The sequence below is a fragment of the Balaenoptera musculus genome, chromosome 2, assembly GCF_009873245.2.
Source record: "Balaenoptera musculus isolate JJ_BM4_2016_0621 chromosome 2, mBalMus1.pri.v3, whole genome shotgun sequence".
NCBI lineage: Eukaryota > Metazoa > Chordata > Mammalia > Artiodactyla > Balaenopteridae > Balaenoptera > Balaenoptera musculus.
Window position 1 is genome coordinate 148673742 of NC_045786.1, and position 19450 is coordinate 148693191.

Consider the following 19450-nt stretch of genomic DNA (forward strand, 5'->3'; position numbering starts at 1 on the left):
TTATAACAAAGGCCCAGCTCTTTGCTGGCTGTTGGCCGGAGGCCACCCTCAGGTCCTAGAGACTGCTCATAGCTCCTTGCCTTGTGAGCTTCCTCAGCATGGCTGCTCACTTCATCAAGCCCAGCAGGAAAACCTACTAGTGTGTGCTAGCAAGATGGAGATATATATACATCACGACATAATCTAGGGGTGACATCCCATTACCTTTGCCACATATTCTGTTGCTTAGAAGCAAGCCTCAGGTTCCACCTCAAGGGGAGGGAATCACACAAATTCCCAACATGGACACCAGGAGGCAGGAATTACTTGGGATCACACTAGGGTCTGTCATCCACAAAACACACACAATGTGTGTCATCCACATTACCTGCTGAGAATTTAAAAGTAATAATAAAACCAGTTCAACTTGGTCTGCTTTTTAATTAACACCATGAACTGGGAATTCTAGACATCATCAGTGACAAAATACTCTTTCTGGAAAAAATCTTTTGTTGTTTCAAGTTCTAAATAGTTGCTGGGATTACTGTTGAGTCTTCTTTTTTCTTTTTTTAAAGAAATTTATTTCTTTTTGGCTGCGTTGGGTAGGCTTTCTCTAGTTGCGGAGAGCGGGGGCTACTCTTCGTTGCAGTGCACGGGCTTCTCAGTGCGGTGGGTTCTCTTGTGGAGCACGGGCTCTAGGCATGCGGGCTTCAGTAGTTGAGGCACGTGGGCTCAGTAGCTGTGGCTCACGGGCTCTAGAGCACAGGCTCAGTAGTTGTGATGCATGGGCTTAGTTGCTCCGTGGCATGTGGGATCTTCCTGGAGCAGGACTCGAACCCGTGTCCCCTGCATTGGCAGGCGGATTCTTAACCACTGCGCCACCAGGGAAGTCCGGAAAATTCTTTTTATTTATTTTAAAACTAAAAAACGAATCAAGAAAAAACCCATTACATCAGAAGTATAATTTAGTAGTTGACTAAACTACTAACCCACTGTTGTGTTGCTTAGGAATAAAAATTAACAGCTAGCACTAATTGAGGCTCACAATGCACTAGACACTGTTCCAAACACACACACAAACACATTTATATTAACTCATAAATACAGGTAAGTCCTGCTATTACCCTTATTTTATAGATAATATAGTCCGGGGGCACAGAAGATTGTGATCTGCTCAAGATCAGCCAACTAGAGTGGCGGAGCTGCAATTTGAGTCCGGGTAGCGCGGTCCCAATGTGTGAATTCTTAGACACTAGTAAGGAAAAACAAAGAAACACCAATATCCCCAACAACCTTGCAGGCCGAGGAAGCCCTTCAAAAAGGACAGGAAGGCTTCTTTCCATCCAGGAGGGCTTCTTTCTGTTCTTGACCTGCCCCTGCTGGATCCTGGGCTGAGGGAGAGCCGGCTTCCCAAGGACCTGTCAGAGGGGGTGCTCTCTCGGCGTCCCTTCTCCGCCCTCGGAGCACCCTCGCCGCGCCCCTGCCTTCCTCTGCCAAGCCCAGGTTTCTCCCGGCCCTTCCCAGCTTCCGGCCCTTTGCTTCAGGCCAGGTCGCTGGGTCGGGCCGCGCCAGGAGCTCGCAATTCCTCTATTTACTGTTTGGTTTCCATGGTGAGACGTAGGTGCCGTCAGCGCCTCCCGTCATCTGCCCCGCAGCTCGGCCCCCACCCGGCGCCGTGACGTCTACCCGCTGCTTCCGCTCTGCCCATATTTGGCTCAGCCACGGCGCCGCCCGTCGGGACGAGGCTGGGAGCCGGACTCCCGCCTTCCCCGCCCTCTGTCCCCGGCCACGCCCCCGTGGGGCTTCTGCGGGCCGGTCTGTTCCACGCGACCCCAGACCCATCCCCGACACCCGAGCGGAGGCGGGGGGCAGGGGCGATAGGGACCCCGGGGGAAGGCGTGGATGACTGATGGATGAACTCTGGGGTCCCAAACATTTGTCTCGTTGAGGCTGCAGCCAAGATTTGGGCTGTTTCGTCTGTTTAGGGTGGGAGAGCTGGGATCACGATTTTCTCACTCTGTGCCCGGAAATCATGGAAACAGCCATCCTTCGCCTCACTATTTTACATTTTATAGGCTTGAACTTAAAATTCTCGTCCATGGCGCAGTGGAAAGCTTTGAAGACCGAGGTTCTGGGATCAGTGTTGCCCCTTGGGGGATAAGTGACCTTGGGAAGGTCACTTCCCTTTACCTAGCCTGGTAAAATGAACTTTGGGGGTGGGGCTCTGTGTCGTCAGGCTTGTGAGGGGAGATCGTCCATCACCTTTTAGTTACAGGCGTTGGGGGAGGGGAGCGGCGCATTACATAATTGGAATATCAGTGAAGTTCTTTGAGGACCCCTACAATTCTGACCTCCATAGTAACTGGATTTGTGCGTCTCTTTGCGCCTTGCTCGTATTAGGCGCTTAATTAACTGTTGCTAACTGATTATTGAATGAATCCCAGGCAAATCACTTTCGGATTTCACCTTCATAAATCCAGACCCCCGCAATTCCTCTTACAGGCGGAACGAGGAATATTGCAGCGATGGGTAATACTCGCGCAGTAGGGTTGTTGATGTAGAGCGATTTGCAGATGTAAGGGGCAATAAACGTTCCTGGGAGGAATCCAGCGAGATTCCAGAAGTCTCGGAGGGAGCCGTGGGTGTGCGCCGCCCGGCCATGAGGGCGGGGGTGGGGCGGGCAGTGCCGCAGTGGCTACTGCCGGGGAGCCGACTGCAGGGGTGGGGTCGACTCTTGAGGCTGCTCGGTCGCGGCTACCGCCCTCCACCCTCAACCCTCGCCCATTCCCCAGTTCCTCTGGCCAAAGGAGTGTGTGTTTTTCAGAATTTCAGAGCTAGAACGCACATCAGGTACGATTGCTCTAATTCAGCCTTTCAATTTTACAAATGGGGGAACGAAGGCTCAGAAAAGTTGGTTTACTCCTGCAAGTTGCACAGCTAGTCCGAGACAGATAAAAGCCAACATGTCTGGCTTCAAACTAGTGTCCCTTCCACCTCCCCTCTAACCCCCTCTGCTCTTGTGGTTTCAGGACCCTGTTGCCTGGCTCAGATGGTGGAATGTACAGTAAAGCTAAATACTGACTTCAGGGCTCCTTTAAAGGGTGCCAGTGGCATGCCTACTGCCCCATACAGCCCACAGCATGACACCAGGGCCTGGGGTGATGGCCAGGAGGGTCGTACTCCCCAAACCACAAGAGTTCCTCCTTCCAGTGGCTGGAATGGCTACCCTTGTCCAGAGAGCCCGAATTGGCTGTCTTGAAACCAGTCTTAGACTAGCAGTTGATTATTTTTCATAGTTACCCAAGCCTCCCATTAACTTTTCTCAGTCAAGACAATAGCAGAAGGCAGAAGACAATAGCAGAATAGCCTGAACCCATGGAGACCCCTTTTCTGCTCATTGGAAGGTCTTTTCACGGTACATAGAGGTTAGATCCTGTGAGGGAATGCCTCTTTAATGTCTCTCTCTCTCTCTTCCCTTTCTGTTTCACCCAACTTCCTCTTACATTCTATATTCTATTTCCTCCCTGACTGTAGGCAGCTAAGACTGAGAAGACTGGTGCCCACCGCTGGCCCAGGGCCGTTCCAACCTGCTGATTTGAGGAGGAGTCTGGGATCCTTCACCTTTCTCGCTGGATTAATTGTACTTGGAGCTCTAGCGACAGGAGTAGCAGCTCTGCCGCCTGGTGGACATATGAGGCAGAGCACCCTTCTTCAATTCCAGAAGCAGCATCACAGCTAGGGGAAGAGATTTTCTTTGTTCACTGATGGAAATAGCAAAACTTGGCAGAAAAAATAATCCCAGTTTTTCTCTCTTTAGTTTATTTCTGAGGATCTGATTGATTTGGATGCAGAAAACACTTCTGTTGTTTCTCTCGCCTGGACTGCTTTTTTTCCTTCTGCCAAGTTTTGTTATCTCCATCAGAGTGAACAAGGTTTCCTTGCCCCCTTCTCTCAAACCCTATTTCAAATTCCATCTCCTTCATAACAACTTTTCTGACTCCTCTCCTGTATATCTTATAAAATACAGCTGTGCACAGACCCAGCACACAGAGCACACGCTTACATGCTGTCTTTTTTTTTTTTTTTTGGCTGTGTTGGGTCTTTGTTGCTGTGCGCGGGCTTTCTCTAGTTGTGGCAAGCAGGGGCTACTCTTCATTGCGGTGCACGGGCTTCTCATTGCAGTGGCTTCTCTTGATGCAGGGCACGGGCTCTAGGCACACGGGCTTCAGTAGTTGTGGCACGTGGGCTCAGTAGTTGTGGCTCACGGGCTCTAGTGTGCAGGCTCAGTAGTTGTGGTGCACGGGCTTAGTTGCTCCACCGTATGTGGGATCTTCCCGGACCAGGACTTGAACCCGTGTCCCCTGCATTGGCAGGCAGATTCTTGACCACTGCACCACCAGGGAAGTCCTACATACTGTCTTTACTGTTGTTTCCTTGAGAGTTGAGGCCAGGTCCTGGGTGTCTTTTGTGTTCATAGACGCCCAGCACAGGGCTGGGGACAAAACCTGCTCTCAAGCCCTTGCTGATTAATTGATTAATTAATTGATTAATTTCTCCAGAAGCAACTCCAAGCCTTTGCTTTGATAAACCTTCCTCTCAGTTCTTTGGAAATCTAGATAATGATCTAATCAAAGACAGCCTTGCACAAGAAGTAGTTGCACAAAGCAGTTTCACAAGAGAACACCACCACCACCCAGAGAGGGATGAGGAAGTGTAAAGTGGACTCTCCGAAAGATGAGGAGGGTGGTGACATAGGAAAGTCAGAGGACAAAGAACTAGGAGAGGGGAGGCCTCTGCTCCTGGGATCGGAGAGGCAGCGCACCCTCCAGAGCCGGGTTTCTGTCCAGACCCCACCACTTGCTGTGTGGCCTTAGGCAAGTTTACTCTGTTCTCTTTGCCTCAGTTTTCTCATCTGTAAAAAGAACTACTCATCTCCTAGTGGTATGATGAGGATAAATTGAGCTGATATATGCAAAGTGCAAGAACAGTGCCTGGCACATAGTAGGTGAAATATAGCAGTTTGTCGATCTGTTTTCCAATGTAGCTGTTTTACAAATGGAACGGGGGAAGGTTATAAGATCTCTTTGCTCCCTTCTGCACCGACCTTCCTGGGCAGCGCATGAGCTATGTGGACATGCAGGTCTGGGTGGATTCCTGTCTCTGTCACTAGTTGTTTGACCTTGGGCAGATCACTCTACCTCTTGGGGCCTCAGTTTTCTCATCTGTGAAGTGAGGATAATTGTGTCTACTTCCAAAGACTGCGGGTACATTACATGATTATAAAAAGCCTGGCATATCAGGAGTTTAATAAACAGAAACTATAATAATATAGTTATAATATATATAGTTATATATACTATAATATAGTTATTATTATCTATGAGAGGAGCCACATCTAAAGGAGAATAGCGTCTCCAAAATCTTTGAGGTTTCAAGAAAGATTGAACGTACTGAGTAGCAATGGGACCAGCTCAACTCCTGGAGCTTGGGGTTGGGAGGGTAGGCCCTGGGTCTGGGCCATGACTGGATATCACAACATCTGAAAAAACCAGGAATGGTTTGGCTCGTGTATCGGCTCTAGGGACATTTCCTGCCTGGGGACTGCGCTGAGGGTGTGGACCTAGTGGGGCCAGGTGCCAGCAGCTGGGGACCTGTCCTTCCCACGAGGTGGGACTTTAGTAAAAGAGGGCATGGGCAGGGTGGGCCTTGGAAACCTGTTGTTGTTGAGTGTGTGTGTGTGTGTGTGTGTGCGAGAGAGAGAATGGCCCGGAGACATCCTGCCCTGGAACTGGCCTCCCAGGCCTGGCACGGCCGCCCTCATGGCAGAATTTGCCTGCACAGCTCCTCAAAGCTGCCATTCCCAGCCCTGACCCAGGACATCCCAGAGTGATTGCCCGTAATTATCCTAGGGGTGGAGGGGAGGAGGGTTGTCATAGTCTTACAGCCAAGATAACCTTAATTCCCTTCAGCTGCATGGATGGAAAAGTACTAAACGGCACATACAAATGCTGTGATGCAGTCCTTTGGGTTCTTTTAGAAGGGGGAAGGAGGGTTGCAAAATCCAACGATGATAGAGTGTTGCAATCCCAAACATGTTGGGAATCACTCTTATGGTCCTCACCCTTGACGGCTCTCGTCCCCTGTGACCCACAAGGAGTTGTGTGCCCTGACAGGCTGGGGTCTACACTAAGTAAGTTGTTGTTCTGGGATCCCAGACGGTCTTAGGAGCTCTTTGGGGATCACAGAGGAATCTGTAAGCCTCATTCCAAACTCATGTTTCCAGTCATGGCAACGGGGGTGGGGTGGGGAGCACCCAAGGACTAGTACCTGGTGCAGAACTGAGACGTGGCTTGTGAAGAGTCACGAAGGTGCTAATATTGGTTGTCTCTGGGGAGAAAGGAATGTGTTTTTCGTTTTCTTCTCTTTGCTTGTTTGTACTCTCTGATTTTTCGTTTTTGGCGAGCACACAGATTGCTTTTGTAATAAAAATGTTTTTAAAATGTTCCCAGAAGAACAGTATGTTTGTTTTTTTAATAGGTAACAATAATAAATGGAAAGGCTCAGAACTCAGACACCTCCTGATTTTTTTTTTTTACCCCTCCTTTCCAAAAGAAATAGATGCTCCTGGTGAAACCTTTGAAAATTCAGATAATCAAAATAAAGAAAATAAAAATCACCTGTAATCCCATTACAGAGGTAACCCCTGCCAAAAGTTTTGATTCTCCCTTTCCAATATACACTTTAGTTTTATACTTTTTAATTTATACATTGTAGTTTTCATGAACATAACACCAGGCCAGAACACTGTTTTATAATCTTGTTTTTCTATACCATAGATCATGAACACAGACAATTTTTTCTACGTGATCACTTTAATAGCTAGTCACATAGAATTCTAAACATCCAACAATTTAACCAATCCTGTATTCTTGGACCTTTGGGTTGTTTCTAAATTTTTTGCTATTATAGACAAGGATGCCAATATCTTTGTGGCTAAATTTTTGTGCACATCTGAGATTAGTTCGTTCGAGCTGGGCCTAGGGGGTACTCCTTTTGAAGGCTTTTGAAACAGCTGTGCAGTCAGTACACTGTCACATAGGACAAGTGGGAAGGGAGTATTGGCTCAACCAGTTTCTAGCTGTGCAATCTTGAGGAAATGACTTACCCTCTCTGCACTTCAATTTCCTCAAATGTAAAACTGGAATGAGGGCTTCCCTGGTGGCGCAGTGGTTGAGAATCTGCCTACCAATGCAGGGGATACGGGTTCGAGCCCTGGTCCGGGAAGATCCCACATGCCGCGGAGCAACTGGGCCCGTGAGCCACAACTGCTGAGCCTGCGCGTCTGGAGCCGTGCTCCGCGACAGTGAGAGGCCCGCGCACCGCGATGAAGAGTGGCCCCTGCTCGCCGCAACTGGAGAAAGCCCTCGCACAGAAACGAAGACGCAACACAGCCATAAATAAATAAATAATTAATTAAAAAACTGGAATGATAGTAGCTATGGAATGAGATTGTTGTGAGGATTGAATGAAAAAAAGAGTGTCAAGTGGTGCCTGGCACAGCACAGGATGAGCCCTCAATAAATGGTGATTGTTTCTGATTTATGGATTGTCTTTTCTTCAGGGGAAGAAGTTGTCTTGAGGGTGAGGTCTGTTGCCTGGGAACGTTGCGGGGAGAACTCGAGCAGGTGTACACGGTTGAAGGGGAAGACGCTGGGGAGTGGAAGCAGACAGAAGCAGACAAGTGATAGAGAAGAAGCTGATGGAGGGTAGGCTGAGGCAAGTTAAGTTAGAGAGAGGAGTGTGGCGTGGGGGAGAACGGGAACCCAACGGACACGGGTTGAGATGTCCACATGGGCCATTTGGAGCAGGGACCCTCGGAAACAGAGCCAGGTGCCAGTCCCTGTGTGGCCTGGGAGGCCACCTCTATAAGATCTGAGATGGAGCCTGTGTCCTTTGGTCCCTGGCCCCGCGAGGCTGCTTTCTGCCTTCCTCTCAGTCCCACGTTGCATCACTCCAGGCCAGTCTTCTTTCAGTTCCTTGAGTGTGCCATGTTCCTCCCTGTTGGTGACCTTTGTGCATTCTGTTTCCCCTGCCAGGAATGCCCACCCTTGCTGGCTAATTCCTAGGCACCCTTCAGATCTCAAGCTTAAAGCTCACTTCCTCACAGAGGCCTTCCCAGCCATTTGGTATGAACCAGTCCCCTTCCTTCCGTTATTCTCTCATGGCCCTCTGTGCCCTCATAGCAATGCCACAGTTGTAGTTATGTGTGTTTGTGATTATTCACTCTTGGTGTCCTCACTGGCTGAAAGCTCCATGAGGGCAGGAACAGGGTCTGTTTTTTGTTCACTTTTGTACCGCTGATGCCCAGCACATAGTAGACACTCAACAAACAGTTATTGAAAGGGAAGAAGAATAAGACAGTTCATCTGTGACCTGTAAAATGCCTTTACATCCCCTCCTGTGGCTTCAATCCCATCCTAATTGATGCTGGCTGGTTGGCTGAAGGAACAGGAGATTTGGGGGCTGCGAGGAATGCCTTAGCCAGCTGCTCTCCCATCCTTCTCTCCCTTGAGGAAGCAGGTTTCCCTTTCTAAGACTAGAAACTTTAAACCAGTGCTTCTCAAACTTAAAGGTGTATATAAATTACCTGGGGATCTTCTCAACATGCAAATTCTGATTCTGGGTGTCTAGGGTCCACCTTAGGGTCAGGTCCAAGACTCTGCATCTCTAACAAGCTCCCGGGTCAAACCCATGTTGGTCCCAGGGCCACTCTGAGCAGCAAGGCTTTCAGTCTACAGCCTCTTACTGTTTTACACACCACCGATTCCCACACCTAAATTTGAGTCGCTGCGCCCTCTGCCGGCCACTGAGGGGCATGGCAAAAATTGACCAAGTATTAGATAAAGACTGCACGCATGAATTTAAAACTCACGCAAAATTCTTGGGGAACAAGATCTTCTCCTAAAAGCAGATGGGCACACAGATTCCAATAGCATTAGGAAAATGTACTCTTTTTTTTTTAACATCTTTATTGGAGTATAATTGCTTTACAGTGTTGTGTGGTTTCTGCCGTTATAACAAAGTGAATCAGCTATATGTATACATATATCCCCATATCCCCTCATTCTTGCATCTCCCTCCCACCCTCCCTATCCACCCCTCTAGGTGGTCACAAAGCACCGAGCTGATCTCCCTGTGCTATGCAGCTGCCACCCACTAGCTATCTATTTTACATTTGGTAGTGTATATATGTCCATGCCGCTCTCTCACTTTGTCCCAGCTTACCCTTCCCCCTCCCCGTGTCCTCAAGTCCGTTCTCTATGTCTGCATCTTTAAGGAAAATGTACTCTTAAGAATACACTCTGGGGCTTCCCTGGTGGCGCAGTGGTTGAGAGTCTGCCTGCCAATGCAGGAGACACGGGTTCGAGCCCTGGTCTGGGAAGATCCCACATGCCGCGGGGCAACTAGGCCCGTGAGCCACAATTACTGAGCCTGCGCGTCTGGAGCCTGTGCTGCGCAACAAGAGAGGCCGCGATAGTGAGAGGCCCGCGCACCGCGATGAAGAGTGGCCCCCGCTTGCCGCAACTAGAGAAAGCCCTCGCACAGAAACGAAGACCCAACACAGCCAATAATTAATAAATAAATAAATAAATAAAAATTAAAAAAAAAAAAAAGAATACACTCTGTAGGGACTTCCCGGCGGTCCAGTGGTTAAGACTCTGTGCTTCCACTTCAGGGGGCCTGGGTTCGATGCATGCCGCAGGGCCAAAAAAAAAAAGAATACACTCTGTAAAGGATCCCAGCCATGCTGAGGCAAAGAAACTCCCAGAACTGAAGGATGTTAAGACTGGGAGGAGCCCATCTATGCAGCGATTTTCTTCTTTGCCACTGTTGGCTTTTCCCACTCCTGTTTTTTTTTCTTCATCAGAGCTGCATTATGACTTTCGTGGGCCCTGGACACTTTGAAGACCCCTTTCTCTATAAAAATTAATTAAAAATTTCATTTTATGACTGCATTGTTATAAAGATGAATAGTCAGAGGAAGATGAATATATAATATATTGTCCTTTTGGAAATAAAAGTTAATTTTTCTCTTCTGATTTTTAAACGAAATTAAAACATTTTCGTGGGTTTCTAAAAATATCATGGGTCCCTAGCCCAGTCCTCTTGTATCAGCCCTGTTCTCCACGAGGTGGCAGAGAGCGCATTCTTAATGCTATCTGAATCTGTGTACCCACCTGCTTTTAGTGGAAGATGGTGTTCCCCAAGAATTTTGTGTGCTTTAAAATTCTTGTATGCTGTCTCTCTACATACGCCCAAGACTGTACTAGATGCTTTGAGGGCCATTGTGCTGTTCAAGTAGGTGACCAGATTGAACATGTTAAATGACTTAGACATATGTGGAGTGTGTACAATGTGCTAAGCGCCTTAAACATATCACTCAAGTTTCAGAACAGCTACTATCCACGTTGTACCCAGGAGAGCACCAGAGTTGAGAAGGTGACATCATTTTCTCACATCCCACGTGAGTAGTTGGCAGATCTGGGATTTGAACCCCAGGTCTCTCTGATCCTCTCCACAGGCTGTGACAGGATATCCAGTGAGGTGCCTGCTTGGATATATATTCCCAAATGTACGTTACACTATCAGGGCCACCAGGGGGCAAGATGTCAGGGAGGGCTGGAGAGTCTTAGGGAGGAGGGAGATTGGAGGCAGGCTTTGGAGCAACAGTCATTGCAGAGATGAAATGGCAGGGAAAGACATGTGAGGTCACAGAGGTGTGGAGGTGGGCCACTGGTTCAGGGGGGCCATGAGGAGACTTCCCAAGTGGGAGGGAACTCAAGGTTAGGAAGCAGAGGGCGATGAGGCAGGGTGTGGCTATAGGGGGTGAGGAATTTGGGCCCAGTCTAACGTTCAGTGGGAGGTTCTTTGTTCCCTTGAGTCCTAAAATTTAGTCCTGAATTATCAATAACCTAGCAAAGTTTTATCCATCCTCCCTGTCTCAGTTCCTCATCTGTCAAATGGGAGTTATGAAGCTTGCCCTCTGAGATGTCAGGAAGTTCAAATGACTGTCAGCCCCACAAGGATGGGGAGCCTGTGTCTGATTCAGGCTGTATCCCCTGGAGCCTGGGTGCTCAGCACACATCTGGTGAAGGAATGGGCATGATATCCCACAAATCTCTTGAAAAGCAGCGGCAGGAGACAGCATGGCTGGAGAAAGCGCCCAGAGCCAGAAGAGGGCGCGCTTCTGTGAAACAAAGTTTGATATAAGAAACCACCAGAATCTTTCTGCAGGATTGTGGATTGAGAATTTGCAACCCTAGGCTTTGCTTTTAGCTTTAGGATGTAGGAGGTCAAATCATTCCATTCTAAATTCTTATATCTAAACCTACCTTAACTCTAGTATCCTAACTAGGAAAAAAGGCTAAAATGTAGTTTATCTTCTCTATTTCATGTTCTCTTAACACTTTAGGCACTTAGTACAGATGTAATTTTTTTTGGGGGGGTGGGGAGCTTAAAACAGCAATCAGTCTATTATATCTCATGATTCTGTGGGTCAGGAATTAAGACAGGAATTGGCTGGGAAATTCTTCTGCTCAATATGGCAAAGACCGATGTCCTCCATGGTATTCAGCTGGGGGACGGGCTGGTCTGGAGGGTCTGAGATGGCTTCACTCACATGACCAGATGTCATTTAACATTTTGTGGGATTATTTGATTAATAACTGTCTCCCTCGCTAGTCCAGAAGCTACCAAAGGACCGGAACTGTGTTTGTTTTTGTCTATCATTTTATCCCTAGTGGCTAGCACAGTGCCTGGCCCACTGAGGCTTAGTAAATAGTATTTGTTAAATGAATCAATGATGCAATTCTTTTTTTTTTTTTTTTTGGTGTGCTGCACGGCTTGCGGTCCCCGACCAGGATCCACCTGGGGCCCTGGCAGTGAGTCCTAACCACTGGACTGTCAGGGAATTCCCAATGATGTAATTCTTATAAGTGTCAGGATCCTCAGAAAAAAGGCATAGGTAGGAATTAATGATGATGATGATAGTAGCTCAGTAAGTGCCAGGACTGAGCTAAATACTGTGCAACCTGGCTGGTTGGCATTATTTATTTACCCCCACTTTACAGATGAGGAGCTGAGGCAGCCCTGATATGGCTTCAAAGGGCAATGCAAGAGAAGCACCTTTTATGTCCCAAATCAGAGGATCTGGGGTAAACTCAGGAGCCCTGGAGGCCAAGCAAGTTATTAAAATGAGTCATTTGAGAGATAAAAACCTGATGAAATGACAAAAGGCTGGAAGGTATGTTTTCAAATTAGTCACAAACAATGTTCCAGAGTCCTGCTTTACATTATCCAAATAAACCATCCCCAGTGATGAGGTGAATATTCACTTGGATGTCTGTCACCACATTCACTTACACTGTTCCTCAAAATCCACATAATTGTTTCTTCTTCATCCTGGGTTTATTTATTTTTGATGCTTCTGCACAGCTGGACTGTTCTGCCAACATGTTGTAATGCTTCCTTCGTTTCATCCAACAACAGGCTGGCCTGTCGTCATGAGAGTAGCATCGCAAAGCCAACGTGGGTTAGTAATAGTGCCCTTGATTGAAGTTGCCTGCGGGGTCAGAGTATTAGCAGATTATCTGATACCCAGGCTTCTTGTGGGCTCTGCCTCGCATGAAGGGCTCTTCTAGATTGTGTTACTGTGATAGGGGAATACCCAGGGTGCCAGGAAATTCCTGCCTGGGCAGGGAGCTGACTTCCCGGCACCCCAGGGATTCCAAGCCCAGCCCCCTGCAGCCAATCAACAACCGAGCTGCCTCAAACTGACAAGCAAAACGAAGCCCAACGAAAGCAGCTGGAACCCAAACAAACAGACTTGGGTGAGTTTGGGAGGGGGTTCAGGCCTGGCGTCATCCAGGCTCTGGGCCAGGCCGTTGTCTTGGCAACGGCCAGTCGGTTTACCAGCGGGCAGCAGAGCCAGTTCTCTGAGGGGGAAGCCCGAAGAGGGGGCTGTGGTGCCTGGGCGGGGTGCGGTTGGGGGCTGGGGAGCTTCTCCAAGTAATAGAAACCCGAAGAGAAGGCACGGGCATTTTCAGAGAGTGGCTTCTTCTCTCAGGAGCCAGGCAGGCTGCCTGGGGGGCAGTGGGCTCAGAGAGGCTGGCCAGCTTGAGAGAGAGGGAAGTGGCCACTGAACTAGCAAAGACGCCTCTGGAAAGGCTGGAAGGTGGATTTGCAGCTGTGTTAGCTTTCTGGGCAAAACATGAATTGAAGTGGATCACAGAGTTCTATAAAACGCAAACCAAAAACAATACATACACACAGCAGCCAGTGGAGGAGAGGCCTTTGGGAACCTCAGAGGTGGCACATGAAAATGTTTTATGTCCTTCTCCAGGAGCTTTTTTTCTTTTCATTTTCTTTCTTTCTTTTTTTTTTTTTCTGATGACCACAATTCAAGTCATTATCTGGAGGAATGAACAGCATTCAATGAAAACATAACGTTAGAAAACCTCTGTTTTGCAGGGTAGGGCCTAAAAGGTGTTCATGTCCATGACAGCGGGTTACTTTAGGGTAAATAAGAGACTCCCTTTCTGGCTAAAGTGAAACATTAGTCAAAATAAATGCAATGGAGGAAAGAACCTTGGTACCTTCCTCCAGAAATCTTGCTGCAAAAGTGCTTGTCATACAAAAGGACAAATACTGTATGATTCCTTCCACATGAGGTTTCTAGAACAGTCAATTCTTAGAGACAGAGAGTAGAATGGTGGTAGCCAGGGGCTGGGGGAGGGGAGGACGGCGTGTTACTGTTTAATGAGGATGAAGTTGCAGTTTGGGAAGATGAAAAGAGCTCTGGAGATGGGTGGTGGTTCGCATTTGCCCAATGATGTGCATATACTTAATGCCATTGAACTGTACACTTAAAAATGGTTAAAATGGTAAATTCTATGTTATGCACATTTGCCTATATATATATATATACATATATATATATTAAAGTGTCTGTCACTTAAAGACTGTCTTCTAGTTGTACCAGGAGACAGTGGCATTTGCTTGGAGGCTGACCCCCTCAGCTGTCTGAGCCTCTGCTGTGTCATCCATTAAGGAAGGATACCGGTAAGGAAGAATGGACATGAAGGCATTTAGTGAACAGAAATACACCACAAGAACGTGAAATGTGATTAAGATATTATTTCAAAATTCATTTTTAATGTATCCAAATGCCAAGGGGCAAGTTGAAAGGGGAAGGGGGGAGCTTTGAGGAAACGAAGGAAAGGATTATATTTGGCAGTTATAGGAATTGGAAAAAGCCCAAATATTTTAGAGAGTAGAAGAGAATTTGGGGCTCATTCTCAGAGGCCAGAAGGTATGACCAACTTGGGCTGTCACAGCGATTTAAAATACTTCTCTCTTTTGCTCTGCCTAAATTGAGAAACCATTTAAGCCCACCCATCAGGAGGAAATGAAATGAAATGAAACAATGTCAAAACATCACCTCTCAAATTTCATGAAGGGAAATGGTACAGTTACAACACAATGCTGGGTCAAAGTTTATGGGATCTCGAACACAAATGCATAGTGGAACTCAGGTTACCATCAGAGAGTCCCGTTAACTGTCAACAATCTATTCAAAGCTATTTTTTCCCCCCATTTTAAAGATATACACCATTCAGGGACTTCCCTGATGGCGTAGTGGTGAAGACTCCATGCTCCCAATGCAGGGGGCCCAGGTTCGATCCCTAGTCAGGGAATTAGATCCCACATGCATGCTGCAACTAAGAGTTTGCATGCCTCAACTAAGGAGCCGGCGATGCGCAACTAAGGAACCCACCTGCTGCAACTAAGACCCAGTGCAACCAAATAAATAAATATTTTAAAGAAAAAGATATACTCCATTCACCACCACCACCACTTATGCAACATATGTTCCATTAGCATAAGTTAGCACGTGCCAAAGCACTAATCTAAATGTGGCACATACCTTATCTTTTCACTCCTTAGAAGAACCATGCAAGGCGAATCTTTTTTATAGATAACAAACTGAAGCTCGTGTTTGAAATTTGTTCTTTCTGGTTCTTTATTTCCTCATCCATAAAATGACAATAATGTTACAGCTACAGAAGTGAGGCAGCTTGCCCCAAACCACACAGCTGGGAAGTAGTGATGTCAGGATTTGAACTTATGTCCATCTGACTTCAAAGCTCTGCCCTGGAACACAACACTACACTGGAGAAGACATTATTGCTGAGAAGCTTATGAAACAAAATTGGTATGAATATTCTGCTCTGAGAGCAACTAGAATGAGCAATCAGTAAACTGCTTTATCGTGACGTTGTATGATGTCACAATGACACAATGAGGACGAGCCATGAGCATCATGTGTTAGCAGGGATCTGGCTCTGACATTGGATGAAACCACCAAGTACAGAGTATGAAATCATGCTTGGCTGTGTCATATATGTGTGTACGTTGTGTGTCTTGTATGTTTTGTTCTGTGTGTATTATATGTTGCATGTGTTGTAGATGTGTCGTGTTTAGTTGTTTGCGTTTTTTTTGTGTGTGTGTGTTATGTGTATTAAGTGTACGTGGGTGGTTTGTGTAAGTGAGGGAAACTTGCCTGAAGACTGATTTCTTCAACAATAAAGACCAGACATTCCAGCAGCCAGCACTTACTTGGTGCTCACTGTGAGCCAGGCTCTCCTCGCAGTGCTGTGCATATAATAACTCATTCATCTTCACAACAGTCCTGTGCAGTTGCTGGTAACAGTACCCTCATTTTATGCAGGAGGATAGGAGGCACAGAAAGATCAATCAGCTTGCCCTAGACCACCCAGTTAGTAAGAGGTGGAGCTGGGATTTGAACCCAGGGAGATGGGCTTCAAATTCTGTGATCTTTTCTTAATTGGTGCCCCCAGATCACCATGTGAGAATTGATAGAATTAGTCTCCTCATTCTGTGGAGAGTCTGTGGAAAATGGGAACACATGTGGCTAAGACAATCAGCACTCCTTAATTAAACATTAGCTGAGGTAAGCCAGCTGTTGCTGGCCTTGTGGTGTATGTGCGATTTCTATCAATTTAATAATTATTAAGAATTGAAAAGATTGCTGAAAAAATCTTATCTTTCAAGTTTGTGAAATGTGTATGGACAAAATGGTTTCATTGATATTTTTTCCTCTAAAACTGTGGACCGCCTACAGAAGACCAGTATCTATGGATCAAATGTTCTCTAGGGCATGAGGATGGTCTTATTTCTTTGAGATAGCATAGCATTTCCCCTCTTTTCTTTCTCCAACTGCCTTCCTGGGGTCTGTCACTTTAGAGTTGAGGATAGCAGAAGGAGGTCTTTGGTAATGCCACTCAAGGTGGAAGAAGACTCTGAGCCTGTTACTATAGCAACACAAAGGCGATAGTTATCCATCCACCCCTCTAACAAATGTTTATTGAGCACCTGTTATGTAGCAGGCACTGTTTTAGGCATCAAAAACTCAATGATGAGTGAGATAAAGTAGTTCCTCTTGTGGAGCATCTATTCCAGTGGAGAAAAGAGACACCAAACAAGTAAACATAAAAACAATACAAGTCCAGATAGAGATAAGGCTATGAAGAAAATAAAGCAGGAAAAGAGGAGAGAGAGTGACTGGAGTGGAAGTGGAGGCATATTTTAGACAGTGGGGCCATAGAGAGGGTCATCTGAGGCTCTGCAAAGAGGTTAATCTAATTGCACAAAGAATCTGATTATCTTATACATACTCCATCCCAAGCCCAGACCCCACTCTCAGTGGGACTGCTGTCTTCTTGTTCACCTTCTCCCACAGGATCTGAGGGGGACCCATTTTCCTAAACCCTCAGCAGCAGAATGGAGGTGGATCATGGACATTTTAGGAAGGGTTTAAGGAGAAGGTGAAGCCAGGCCATGGGGAGGAAACAAAAAGGTTCAAGGGCTTGGAGACCCAAGCGATGAAAAGTGTAGTGAATGTTCATTGATTACCTACTCAATATCCATTCCTCTTCTCCCCACTTCCAAACAGCACCCAGATTCTCCTCCTGGGTTTGGGTGAGATGTCAAGGGGGGAGTCCTGACTGTTTTAAGCCAATCAGGAGAATATCAATCCATTTGCCTCCGTGATTGGCTCAAATGGAAGTATGAAGTGTGATGCTTGAGTCTTCTGATGCATATGGAAGTGAAATTCTCTCCTCTCCTGGGGTAGACACGGATACAGGTGTAGGTCCATCTTGTGACTTTGATGGAAGCCATCCTGAGGACAAAGCCACCACATGGAAGAGGGCAGAGAGCAGAGAAGTGGAGCCAGACTCCCAGTTGCTTTTGAAATCCCTAGCACTGGATTTTTCCCTTTGTGAACCAATTCATTCATTCAAAACATTCTATATGCTTGTTATTTGCTAGACACTTTTCCACATGCTTGAGAAAAATCCCTGTCCAGTTTTCGTTGGCTTTCCTTTTACTAGCATGGGAGGAGTGATGGGCAGATGATCATCAGAATCAGACTGCTTGGGTTTAAATCCTGGCTCCACCACTCCCTGGCTGTGTGACATCAGGCAAGTTATTTAACCTCTCTGTGCATCAGTTAACACATGCAAAAGGAGATAATTCTAGTGTCAACCTCATAAGATTGTTGTGAGGATTAAATGAGATAAGGTAAAGGGTGTAGGACAATACCTGGTCTGTGACACGCCACCCCAATCACACCTGGGGAATAGAGGACTTATTTCTCCAGCTACTGGGGGTGCTCAGCTGCCAGGCCTTTACAACGATTGCCACAGTTGAGGGTGATCACGTTACTCAAGGCCATGGCCTCTTTAGGAGAACAGTTTACATCCAGTGATTGATCTATGAGGAGCTATAAAGGCCTGGACCCCTTGCCTCCTCTCAGGACAACTCTGAAAGGCCACCCCAGTCCTAGAGCTCTCAAGGGTTGATGGAGGCTCTTGTTGGGCTTCCATCTCAGCTCTCTTTCTCCCTCTGCCCATTCCTGCTTCTTTTCCCTCCCTTTCTGCAGGTGTTGATCCAAACAGCACATCCTGCATGCTGGTCTCAGAGTCTGCTTCCTGGTACCCAACCTATGACTCAGTAAATGTTAGCTGCCATCGTCATCATCCAAAAGCATCCTAGGTGAGAGAGAAAATAAGAGAAAGGGTGCAAAGGGGAGAGGTTTCCCTACTAACTGGGAGAGGTTGGCCACGTATATGGTTTTAAAGTTTCTTGGGGGCAGGATTTTGTTTTCTCGAATCTGGAGAGGTATCAGGACCCTGGTGTTCACAGTCTGAATCTGGCAAATAAAAACCGGGATTTAGCTCTAAATCCTTGTCTGAGCTTTGCTGGAGGAGGAAGCCTGCTTCTGTCCTCTGGCTTTTTAAGTTAAGTGATGGTGATGCAGGAAAGCATGCTGGCTGTGCTCTTTTTTAAATGTCAATAGATTCAATTGAACTCCACAAGCATCATTCGAGAGCCTGCCCTGGGCAAGCACTGTGTTTGTGCTTGTGCGTGTGCATGTGAGGGCGGGGGTGGGGGGAGAGAGAGAGAGAGAGCGCGAGCGTGAAATACAGAGATAAGAAAGATAGGCTCCCTACCATTTGCAGGGGAGATAAGCCATGTTCCCAAATAACATATTGCATAGCACGATGGTGTGTGCATCAAATTTAGAACCAGACGGACCAGTGCTCAAATCCTGAGTTGTTGAATCCTAGTTCTGTTACTGAAGAATGTAGTTTTATATTAGGGGTGGCACAAAGAGTGATGGGGACCAATGCATAGGAGACAGTAATTCTGGAAAAGGGAACTGTCTTGTGTTTGCTGTGTAATTTAAGAATATTCAACTCTGCTATAGAAAACAAGAGAAGTTATGTACAGAAGGAAGTCGCTTATCAGCTATTTTAGACACAGATAGATTAAACAGAATGTATGTGTGTTGAATATAGATAAAATGATGAAAGACATGAGAATGTAACTTATCGACAGAGGAATACAAAGACCAAGTAAACCTCAAATATTTACAAGGCTTGGATCGTGTCTTCTCCAGGTGGAAGCAATGTCACTCCCGAGATGGCCGCCCAATGGTGACACTCATTATGTCCAAGAAACATAGATGAAATCCATAACTGCTCAGGAGATTAACTGGGGTGCCGCAGTATGACCTGGGTACCTGCCCCTCAATCTTCCTGACAGGGACAGTTTGTGCCTTGGCTCCAGGCGCCACCTTCCAGCTGATCCCCTTAGCTTGGCTTCACCTCGGAGCCCTGTTGCCACACAGTTAGGAGGGAAGGCTGCTATGGCAGAGAGAGAATGAGATATGTGAATGTGTGTAATCCAGGATTCAGGTAGGTGACCCTTCTACCTGCTTGCACTTATCTTAAGTACGTTTACCTGTTCCTTGCTTCTCACCGTGTTTTAAATTGATGAAATAAATTGTGTGATTCAAGTATTGTAATTTGGCCTGCAAGCCTTT

General features: G+C 46.7%; 1 long non-coding RNA gene across 1 annotated transcript; it reads left to right on the plus strand.

Annotated features, from left to right (window-relative positions):
* The first annotated feature begins 12816 nt into the window (after positions 1–12816).
* On the plus strand, positions 12817–19088 carry LOC118889743. Its single transcript, XR_005018609.1, has 3 exons — positions 12817–12869; positions 18005–18117; positions 19025–19088. It is a non-coding gene; the product is annotated as an uncharacterized LOC118889743 (long non-coding RNA).
* The last annotated feature ends 362 nt before the right edge of the window (positions 19089–19450 follow it).